This window comes from Chrysochloris asiatica, unplaced genomic scaffold (assembly GCF_000296735.1).
Source record: "Chrysochloris asiatica unplaced genomic scaffold, ChrAsi1.0 scaffold00193, whole genome shotgun sequence".
Classification (NCBI taxonomy): Eukaryota; Metazoa; Chordata; class Mammalia; order Afrosoricida; family Chrysochloridae; genus Chrysochloris; species Chrysochloris asiatica.
Window position 1 is genome coordinate 3,789,833 of NW_006408711.1, and position 11,572 is coordinate 3,801,404.

An 11,572-nucleotide genomic window follows, 5' to 3' on the forward strand; every position below is an offset into this window, starting at 1 on the left:
ATATCTCCCAGCACTGAAAAGCACTAGGGCAAATATACAGTCAGAGCTGAGACCAGACCAGAAAGGAAAACAGCCAAATGAGGAAATTAATAAATCTAACACATAACATGTAACAGAGAAGGCACTGAGAAACCAGAGGAAAGTGGCTATTCCAAAAACACAGGAAGCTCCATATTGTTTATGAATAAATGTAGATGTTCAACACAAAAACTCCTGCATTAAGCCATAAATCTCAAGCTTCAATATTAACTAAACAGCAACAATGAAACAACAACTTAACAAAATCTATCACACAAATCATAGGACAGACTAATAAACATGTAAATAAACATGAAGGCCAGCACACAGTTCTTCTGAATTTTGGTAAATGCATCCCACTAATCCTTAAGAACTTTATTTTGCAAAGCAAGGGAAATTTTAGGCAGAGTAAAAAGTTAGTTCAAATCTCACTCCCAAAACAGAAAAAAATAAAGGAAACTGGTAATAATTCTCAAAGTAACGATTTGAAGAGAGATCAATAATGAAAAAGCACTTTAAAAAACAGCAAATTAAAAAAAATTCCATTCAGACTAATGAAAATACTTGCAAATACTAATTTCAAAGATAACGCTAAAAAGTGAGTTAAAATGAAACAAGGAGTATGCTTTGTTGAATGTAAAACTGATGATCTGTCCTGTAAACTTTCACTTAATTCACAATAAAAACCTTAAAAAAAAAAAAAAAAAAAGTAAGTTAACGCCCAAACACATCTCAAATAGCAGAACGTTGAACAGAAACAAAACTGCCAACTTACAATACACAGAAAACAAAACACTAAGCTGTACCTACATGCTCATTTTCTAGGTTACTTTCAAACAACCTTATTTTACCGTTGGCAACAGCTTTTTAAGAAAAGCTGTTAAGGGTGCGCCTTTCTGAAACCATCCTTGACCTTTACAAATCACTAACCTTACCACCCTGATAAGACAACCCATATTGGGTGCTGTTAAGTGCCACAGAATCGATTCCAACTCATAGTGAACCTGCATAGGGTTGCCAAGGGGCAGCTAGTGGGCTGAACTGCCTACTTTGTAGTTCGCAGTACAGTAAAGATCCTGCAGTGCTACATCAGGAGGCCAAAATGTGTTTAATAACCATTCTTTTAACTCAGCAACTTCTGTAAAGTAAAACAATCATTTTATTCTGCTCTGGTAGCATAGTGGTTATGATTTGGGATGCTAACCTCAAGGTCAGCAGTTCAAAACTACCAGCAGTTCCACAGGGGAAAGATTATAACCTCAGAAACCCTATTCGTTATAAGTGGGAACTGATTCCACAACACATAACCAACCAACCAGTGACAATTAAAATTAGGTTATCCATGTTTTATCATTATGTGAAATCATTCATCTACTTTTAGAAAAGAAGAAATTCAGTTTCATTGAATATGATTGACAGTAGCTGGGATTGCATGTCTACATGCAGTCTTTACAAGAAATTTGCCTCTAAGGAGGCATAACCCAAATGAGACAGACGTACACGTGTGGAATTGGCTAACTTTTTCCAAGTGACTGCGTGAAACCAACTACTCATTCTGATAGGTTGATGATAAAACCTGAGTTCTCTCTGGAACTACATATCCCTCACCTCTTTCTTTTACCCTCTCCTGGAAGCTATAAATCAGCAAAGAAATTCTAAATCCTGTGCATGAAGTTTTTATTCGTTTCTACAAACTAAATAATTTTAAGGGTCAATGTGGACAACAGCGTTCCAAAATACACAAATAACACTAAGAAAATAAATTCGCTGACCATTCCTTAAGGTCAGTAAATATCATTTGAAATTAAATAAACTGTTTGCAAAATCACATTCTGCACAACTCCGGTTAACAAAAGCCCTGGTAGTCTAATAAGTTATGAATTTGGGGTGTTAACCACAAGGTCAGCAGTTCAAAACCCCGTAAGTACGTGGGAGAAAGATGAGGCTTTCTGCTCCCTTAAGAGATTTACAGCCTCAGAAAGCCTGCACAGGGGGTCACTGTGAGCCTGCCACCATCACCACCACCACCAACAACACGGAGAGGTCTCTGGGTTCATTAACTCATATGTCATCCTTTTCATTTTATATTAAAGTTTATAGTCTATACCAAACCCAATTCCGACCCTACAGGGCAGAGTAGAACTGCCCCAAACGGTTTCCAAGACTATAAATCTTTACTTGAAGCAGCCTACCACATCCTCTTCCCTCAGAGTGACTAATGGATTTAAATCAAATACTGCTTCAATCATTAAGTCCTTCTATAATACAGGTTGTTGTTGTTTACTGCCATCGAGACAGTTCTGACTCATGGCGAAATATGCATGGGGTTTCCAAGGAGCGGATGGTGGGTTTGAACCGTCAACCTTGTGATTAGCAGTCCAGTGATGATCCTACAGCGCCACACCAGGGCTCCATACAACGTTGAGCAGTTTTGTTTTTTTTTTTTTAATACCTAGAAATCTGTGAGTCACTCATTAAACATAATTGTGTATGCATAAATCGTAGCATTGAGATCATAAATTATCAACATTTTATTTTGAAGTGCCTGGGAAAATAAACTTCGGGAAGGGGTCATTTCCACCTCCCCTACTACCTGTCTTCTAACAGGGTTGCAGAAGGGAAAAAAAAGCAAAAAACAGCCCAAACTGAAGAGCAGCTCATCTGAGAAACACAATCTGCGTCTAGTAACGTCAGAAATGTGTAAGCACTGTTCTTTCAGCTAGGAGAAGCAAGGACACTACAAAAAGCTGCTGCCTACATTTTTCCTCCTCAAATGGTTAAAAAGTTCCTAGCCCGTTTTAGCTGCGCACCAATCATACACAGACACACAAAATCCCAAATCGACACAAATCACTAACCCATCCAAGTGTAAACTGACGTGGGTGGAGAAGCAGGGGTCACAAAAAATGCACAACACTTGCAAGGGGGAAAAGATGGGACCATCATCCTCTTCTTCCCATCTCCTTCTGGTAGAGATTAGCGAATTCCACCACTAGACTTTGGCAGCTTCACAATGGGTCCGACTGCCTGCTTCCAGTTTCGAAACCCTTTACCTCTTGCTTCCCACCCGACCCAAAGTACAAAGCTCAACGACATCTGCTGCTTTCGCTTTCTGGCCAGCAACCGGTCTGAATCCACGCGCGCGCAGTTGGTCACGGCTAGCCAGCATGCCTGCCTCCGCCGCACCCGCAGACACACCGCGGGTGCGGACAGCGGGAGCTTGGGGGACCTTCGCCCCCTAGATTAAAGCGGGGGCAAAAAGGACCAACGAGATAAGGACGCCAGGGCTTGCCATGCGGAGCCATCTGTTCAGGGCAGTCACGCCGCGCGCTTTGCGGGGGCATTCCAAGAGGCAGGCGCTGCAGGCCCTGGTAAGAGCTACTTCTCAGCGGGGATCCCAGGCCCGCTGCCTCGCGGTGCGGGTACGGCGGCCGAGGAAGCAAGAGAGCGTACGCGCCAACGCGCTCCGACTTCCGCACCGCAGCACGGTGGGAGAGGCGCTCCGGATCGCAGAGTCTCAGCACCTCCTAGGCGAACGCACGCCGCGCGCACACGGGGGCGCACGCCCCCGCACACTCACTTACACGCGCTGCACACTCACGGCGTCTCCGGCCCCACCCCAGTGCCTAGGAACCGCGACTCCCCGCACCCAGCCCAGGCCCCACCCAGCTTATCAGACCCCAGCAGTCTACTTGGGCTCCCAAAGACCACCTTACTCAGGTTACGCTGGACCCCCTAGTCTCACATCCCGGAGGTCGGCCTGTCCGGGGTTTCCCCGTGCACCGCTCTACGGGCCCCGACACGCGGCAAGGAGGAAGGGGCGGCGCCGCGTTTGGGGCTGGCACCGGGGATCAGTGACTAGGGCACCCCCACTCCCATCACCACCACCTTTTCTGCAGCACAAAAGGTTGCAGACGGAGCCGCCGTTCCCATGCAACCTACCGGTGTCCAGTGCTCCTCTGCCTCCACCGCTCCCGGGGCCGCGAAGCCAAAAACAAGGGCGGGAGAGGTGAAGGGCTGCGGCGCCGAGATCCTGACAGAGGCCGACAGCAGAGCCAGCGGGGTACCCTCTCTTTTCCCACCGCGCTCCAAGCCGGCTACCGCCCGGAGTAATCCCCGCCTCCTCCTCCGCCTCTTTCCCGCCCTCCTCCCTCTAGCTGCAGAGGCGCAGCCCGTCAGTTCTGGACCCGCCTCCCGCGCCCAGCTCAGACATGGGAGGAAGGGCGGGCAGGAGAAAGGCTCAAAAAGGCTTTAAGAAGTTAGATGTGTGGGCGGTGCCTGGGGAGGAGAGGAGGAGCCTTCATTTTCCCGAGTCCAAGCCCTGCACATCAACTATATTTCTAACTGGCAGGCCTGAGAACATTGTCTTTCCCAGTCTAGTGGTGTGCTGTTTTTTTTTTGAGTTTCCACTTAAAGAACTCGGCTCTGAGCGGAAACAGGAAACCAATGAAGTTACAAATTATGGTGTCAATCTTAGAAAACTGCTAAATATCCATGTAATTACAAAGTATAGGGTCAATCTTAGAAAACTGCTAAATAGCCAGTAAATGTGGGCGGGGCGGAGTAAAGTTCAAATTGAGTATTTGGGTTAGCCAATTTTGAATGTACAAAAACTTGAACTTTTCCATTCTTGTAAGACATTCTTTTCTTTCATCAAAATGTTATTTTCTCTATTCTTACTAATCTTATCGGCCAAACTAGCTAATCAATCAATTTAGCTATCAGGGTGTTGTTAAATGCCGTTTGCTGTCAAGTCAGTTCCGACTCACAGTGACCCTGTATAAGGTTTCCAAGGAGCAACTTTTGGTTTGAACCACTGACCTTTCAGTTAGCAGTCCAGTGCTTATCCTACAGCCCCACACCAGGTGTCCAAGCTATAAGACTGCCTTCATTTATTTAGCTGGAACTGGGTTCTGCTGTTCTTATAGGGTTTCTTTATGGAAATAGACTGCTACACCTTTCTCCTACAGAACACTAGTGGATTCTGAACCGTCAACTTTTGGGTCAGTAGCCAGCCAAGTGCTTTAGCCACTGCACCACCAGGGCTCTTTCATAGTTCTGAGGGAGTCCATTATAATTCACATTCTAAATATGTTGCTATTGTTAGGTGTCATATAATCAGGCATTTCCCTGACAACGTACTGCTGCAGTCATTTTTAAACTATCTTTAGCAAAAATTTACTTGCATGTGATATTAATTATATTGTCTGGTGATTTCCACGTTCTGTTAGGTCACCTCTCTCCGGAATGGGCACAAATATGGATCTCTTTCAATCAGTTAGCCAAGTAGCTGTCTTCCAAGTAAATTTCTTGCCATAGATGAGTGAAAGCCTCCAATGCTGCATCAGTTTGTTGAAAGATTTGAGTTTTCATTCCACCAATTGCTGGCTCCTTGTTCTTTGCCAGTGACTTCAATGCACCTTGAACTTCTTCCTTCAGTACCATTGGCTCTTGATCATATACTACCTCTTGGTGAAACATCAATCATTTCTTTTTGATACAGTAACTATGTATATTCTTTCCATCTTCTTTTGATGCTTTCTGCATTGTTCAATATTTTCCCCATGTTGTTGTTAAGTGTCATCGACCTGGTTCCTACCCCTAGAGGCCCTGTATTGGCTTTCCAAGGAGTGGCTGGTGAGCTTGAACCACCGATCTTGGAATTCAAACCAAGCTTGCAGTCCAGTACATTAACCCGCAGTGCCACACCAGGACTCCATTTTGCCCATAGAATTCTTCAATATTACAAATCGAGTCTTGAATTTATTCTTCAATTCCCTCACCTTGAGAAATGCTGTGTGTGTTCTTGCCTTTTGATTATCTAATTCCAGGTCTTTGCACAATTCATTCTAATATTTTACTTTGTCTCCTCAAGCTGCTGTTTGAATTTTTTTATTCAGCTCTTTCGCCTCCTAATTTTTGCCATTTGCTTTAGCATCTCTATGTTGGAGAGCAAGTTTCAGAGTCCCTTCTGACATCCATTTTGGTCTTTTCCTTCTTTCTTGTTTTCTTAATGACCTTTTGCTTTCTTCTGTATGCTATTCTTGATGTCATCCTACAACTCTTTTTGTATTCAGCCATTATTGTCTAATGCATCAAATCTGTTCTTGAGAAGATCTCTAAATTCAGGTGGGATCTGTTCAAGGTTACATTTTGATTCTCCTAGACTTGTTTTAATTTTGTTTAACTTCAGCCTGAACTTGCATATGAACAACTGATGATCTGTTCCACATTCTGCCCCTGGCCTTGTTTTGGCCCATGATATGAAACTTTTCCACCGTCTCTGTCCACACATGCAGTCAATTTGTTTTCTATATATTCCAGCTGGTGAGGTCCATGTTATCTTTTACGTCAAAAAAAAAAAGGTATTTGCAGTGAAGAATTCATTTGTCCTGCAAAATTCTATCATGTGATCTCCAACATCATTTCTATCACCAAGGCCATGTTTTCCAACTACTGATCCTTCCTCTCTGTTTCCAACCTTTGCCTTCCAATCCCCAGTAATTATCAATGCTTCTTGAGTGCGTGTTTGATGAATTCCATGCTGAAAAAGTTGGTATAATTCTTCAATTTCATCATCACTGACTTTAGTAGTTGGTGTGCATCCAGACATACTTCCATGTAGACGTATGGATGTTATACGACCACAGACAGTGTTATACTTCAAGATAGATCTTGAAATATTGTTTTTGATGATGCATATGACACCGTTCTTCAATTTATCATTCCTGGCATAATAAACCATGTGATTGTCAGATTCCAAATGGTCAATATCAGTCCATTTCATCTCACCAATGCCTAGGATATCGATGTTATGCATTCCATTCCATTTTTGACAACTTCCAATTAGCCTAGATTCATACTTCATACATTTTATGTTCTGATTATTAATAAATGTTTACAACTATTTCTCTGCCACTTTGAGTTACCCCATCAGCACAGGAAAGTTCCATTCGGGACATTATGGTCCACTCTACTATGAGGAGGCAACTCTTCCCCAGTGATATTTTGAGTGCCCTCTAACCTATGGGCCTCATCTTCTGACACTATATCTGACAATACTCTGATATTCTGCATCATTTTTCAGTATTCAATATTCTGGTGCTATCTGACAGTGTTCCACTACTATTCAAAAGGTTTTCAGCTGGTACTTAAAATACCGGTGTCATAGCTTCCAGAATTACAGCAACTTGCAATCCACCACAGTACACCAAAATGACAGATGAGTGGTGGCCCTCTACATTACCAAGTATGATAGCCTTCTCCAGTGATTGGTCCATACTCAGGACATGTCCAACAAATCTGAGATGAAGTCTTGCCATCTTTTCTTCTAAGGAGCATCTGACTATATTTTCCCTATATTTGTTTGTTCTTCTGGTACCTTCAATATTCTTTGCCAACATCACATCAATTATTTTTCATTCCCACTCATTCAATGTCCAGCTTTCTCATGCTTATGTTGTTGTTGTTTTTGTTAAATGCTATCAAGTGAGTTCTGACTCAGTGACCCCTGTATATAGTCTCCAAGGATTGGCTGGTGGGTTTTCACTGCCAACCTTTCAGTTCAGTGCTTATACTACAGCGCCATCCTGGCTTGGGTATGGCACACTTTACTCCTCAAAGTGCCCTCTTTGTTCTTGAACATTTTGAAGAGGTGTTTTACAGCAGGTTTTCCCATTGCAATGCTCATACATCCTTTGATTTCTTGAATGCTGTTTCCACAGTGTTGATTTTTGATCCAAGTAAAATAAAATCTTTGAGAACTTCAGTATTTTCTCAATTTACCATGATGTTGTTTATTGTTCCGGTTGTGAGGATTTCTGTTTTCTTTACATTGAGATGTAATCCTTACTAAAAACTTTGGTCTTCATCAATAAGTGTTTCAAGTCCTCTTCACTTTCAGCAAGCATGTCTATGTCATCTGAGTATGTGTCATCCTCCAATCCTGATGTCTCGTTCTTTTCCAAATAGCCCAGTTTCTCAGATTATTTGCTAAGCATACAGATTGAATAAATATGGTAAAAGGATACAACCCTGACCCACATTTTTCCTGATTTTAATCCATGCAGTATTCCCTTGTTTTGTTCAAATGATTGCTTCATGGTTTACATATAGGTTTCACATGAGTACAAATAAGTACTCGATGGAAATTCTGGAATTTCCATTCTTCACATTATGAATATGTTGTTATTAACAACAACAACATATTTTCACATAAGAAAATATGTTGTTGTTGTTAACTGCCTATGAGTTGATTCAGACTCATAGTGACCCTGTCTGTATAAGGTTTCCGTGGAGTGGTTGGTAAGCTTGAATCACTGACCTTACGGTTCAAATCAACCTTGTAGTCCAGTGCATTAACCCATAGCACCACACAAGGACTCCATAAGAAAACGTAAGTTACTTTATTTCCACCATAGATGTGTACATTACTTCTCAACTAAATTTCAAACCTAGAACTGAGCCTATACGTTGAATCATTTTATTTTCACCAACACTTTAGGGGAACACATTGAAAGTTATTTCAGATTATAATCTCTTTGACACCACAGTGCTTTGTTCTGATTATCACACTTATAAAACCACATCCAAATGATTGCATATTTTCTATTTAGAAACTTACTTTCATTTTGCTATCTTATAACCTTCTCAGAAGAATGCCTTGTACTTACCCTTTGCTCTGATAGTTTGAGAATGTTCTTTGGCCAAAAGAAATAAAACTCTGAGTTGCTTGAATTTTATTAGACTCAAGGCTAGCCCTCAGGAGAGGACATTGTCTCCAAACTGCCTTTCTCCTTGAATTATGGCTCCTGACTCCCATCCTAGCCCTAACTCCTCATCTAATCAAAACTTATATCAGTTACAAAGAAGACCTAATAAAACAATTCACCAGACAGGTAATGGCTGATAACATCTTAATGTTAAGGATATGTCTATGCTACCTAAACACTCTGACTGGGTGCTGTCTTATTTCAGATCTCTGTGTATTATAGGAATCCTGGTGTGGTGCTGTGGGTTAATGTACTGGACTGCAAGGTTGGTTTGAATGAAAAGGTTGGCAGTCCAAGCTCCCCAGCTGCTACTCAGAAACCTTCAACAGGGTCGCTATGAGTCAGAACTGACTTGACAGCACCTAACAACACAATAACAATGTACCACAGGGGTGTGACTGAAAAGGATATGGAGGGATAGGGTAAAATTACAGAAGCCCTTTACATTCTAGGAAGCTCTATTCAACATATAAAGAAAAGTGGTATGTTGATGAAGGATTAGACCCAACCATAGAATTGGCCTTGTGATCTGAAAGACCTTTGGAACCTGAGGAGTTAGACACTCAATCTCAAATACTCTTTGTAAGTTACATCTTTGCCTCAAGGTATCCCTTCCAGAAAATCACTTTAAAATGTCAGTTGTTTGGTAAAAACTATACACTCATACATAATATAGTGTCACCTAGGAAACAAACAGTCGCTGGAGAAGGATGTCATGCTGGGTAAGATGGAGGGTCGGAGAAAAAAAGGAAGACCCACAACAAGATGTATCGGCCAGGTGGCATCATTGATGCACTCAAGTGTGGCAGCGGTAGTGAGGTTGGCCCAGGATCGGACAGTGTTTCGTTCTGTTGTGCATATGTTCCGACTCGATGGTACATGACAACAAGCAAACAATTCAATAGAACTAGATAAGTGAATCTTGATAATAACATAAAAACCCATTGCCCTCGGTGTGTTCCAATTTATTGTAGCCCTAAAGGACAAAAAAGTAGTAGCCAGAGGGGTTCCAAGACTGTAATCTTTATGGAAGCAGGTTACCACATCTTTCTCACACATAGTGGATAGTAAGTTCAAATCACTGACCTTTCAGCTCATTGAGCACCTAACCACTGCACCAATAGGACCCCTTAGTTAAAACATTGTTGTTGCTGTTTAGTGCCCTTGAGTCAGTCTGACTCATAGTGATCCTAGTTAGAGTTTACGAGGAGTGGTTAATGGGTTTGAACTGTCAATCTTGAGGCCAGCTGTTGTTATTGTTAGGTGCTGTTGAGTCAGTTCTGACTCATAACAACTCTATTCACAACAGAAGGAAACACAGCCCTGGGCCATCCTCACAATCATTGTTTCACTTCAGACCATTGCTTCTGCCACTGTGCCAATCTATCATATTGGGGTCTACCTCTTTTCCCCCTTACCCTCCGCTTTACCTGTCCTTCTCCAGGGACAGGTCCCTCATGAGAATATGTCCAATCAGTGAGAGACGAAGTCTGGCCATCTTAGTTTCCATGGAGCATTCTGGCAGTACTTCTTCCAACACAGATTTGTTCGTTCTTCTAGCAGTCCATGGCACTTCTAAAATTCTTCTCCAATACCATAATTCAAATGCCTCAATATCAATTCTTCTATGGTCTTTCTTATTCATTGTGCCAACTTTCATATGCATATGAGATGATTGAAAATATCATGGCTTGGGTCAGGCGCACCTTAGTCATCAAACTGACATTTTTGCTCTTGAACAGAATTATTTGTTGAATGCAATATGTTGTTGACTTTCTTGATTGTTGCTTCCATTAGAGTTGATAGTGGATCCAAGCAAAATGAAATCTTTGACAACTTTAATCTTTTCTCTGTTTATCATGATGTTATTTATTGGTCCAGTGGTGAGAATTTTTGTTTTCTTTACATTCTTACCCCATACAGAAGGCTGTAGTATTTGATCTTCATCAGTAATTATTTTAAGTCCTCTTAGCATTCAGCAAGCAAAGTTGTTTCATCTGCATATCACAAATTGTTAATAAATCTTCTCCAATCCTGATTCCATGTTCTTCTTCATATAATCCACTTTCTTAGATTATTTGCTCAGCATACAGACTGAATCAGTATGGTGAAAGAATACAGCCCTAACATACATCTTTCCTATTTTTAAACCATTCAATGTCCCCTTGTGCTGGTTGAACACCTGCCTCTTGGTCTTTGCACAGTTTCCTCATGAGCATGAATAAGTAGTCTGGAATACCTGTTCTTCTCAATGATATCGATAGCTTGTTATGGTCCACACAGTCGAAAGACTTTGTTGTATAGTCAACAAAGCAGAGGTAAACACCTTACTGTTATTCTCTGCTTTCAACCAATATCCATCTTACATCAGCAATGATACCACTCATTCCATGTCTTCATCTCAATCTGGCTTGAACCTCTAGGACTTCCCTGTCAATGAACTGTTGCAATCATTTTTTATTTATTGTAGCAAAATTTTACTTACATGCAATATTAATGATATTGTTTGATGATTTCCACATTCTGTTAGGTCACATCTCTTTGGAATGGGCACAGATATAGATGTCTTCTAATCAGTTGTACAAATGGCTGTTTTCCAAATTTCTTGGCATTGATAAGTCAGTGCCTCCAGTGCTTCATCGTTTGTTGAAAGATTTCAGTTGGTATTCCATCAATTCCTGGAGCTTTGTTCTTTACCAATGCTTTCAGTGCACCTTGGACTTCTCACCTTAGTGCTATTGGTTCTTGATCATATACTATCTCTTTGTGTGTGTGTGTGTGTG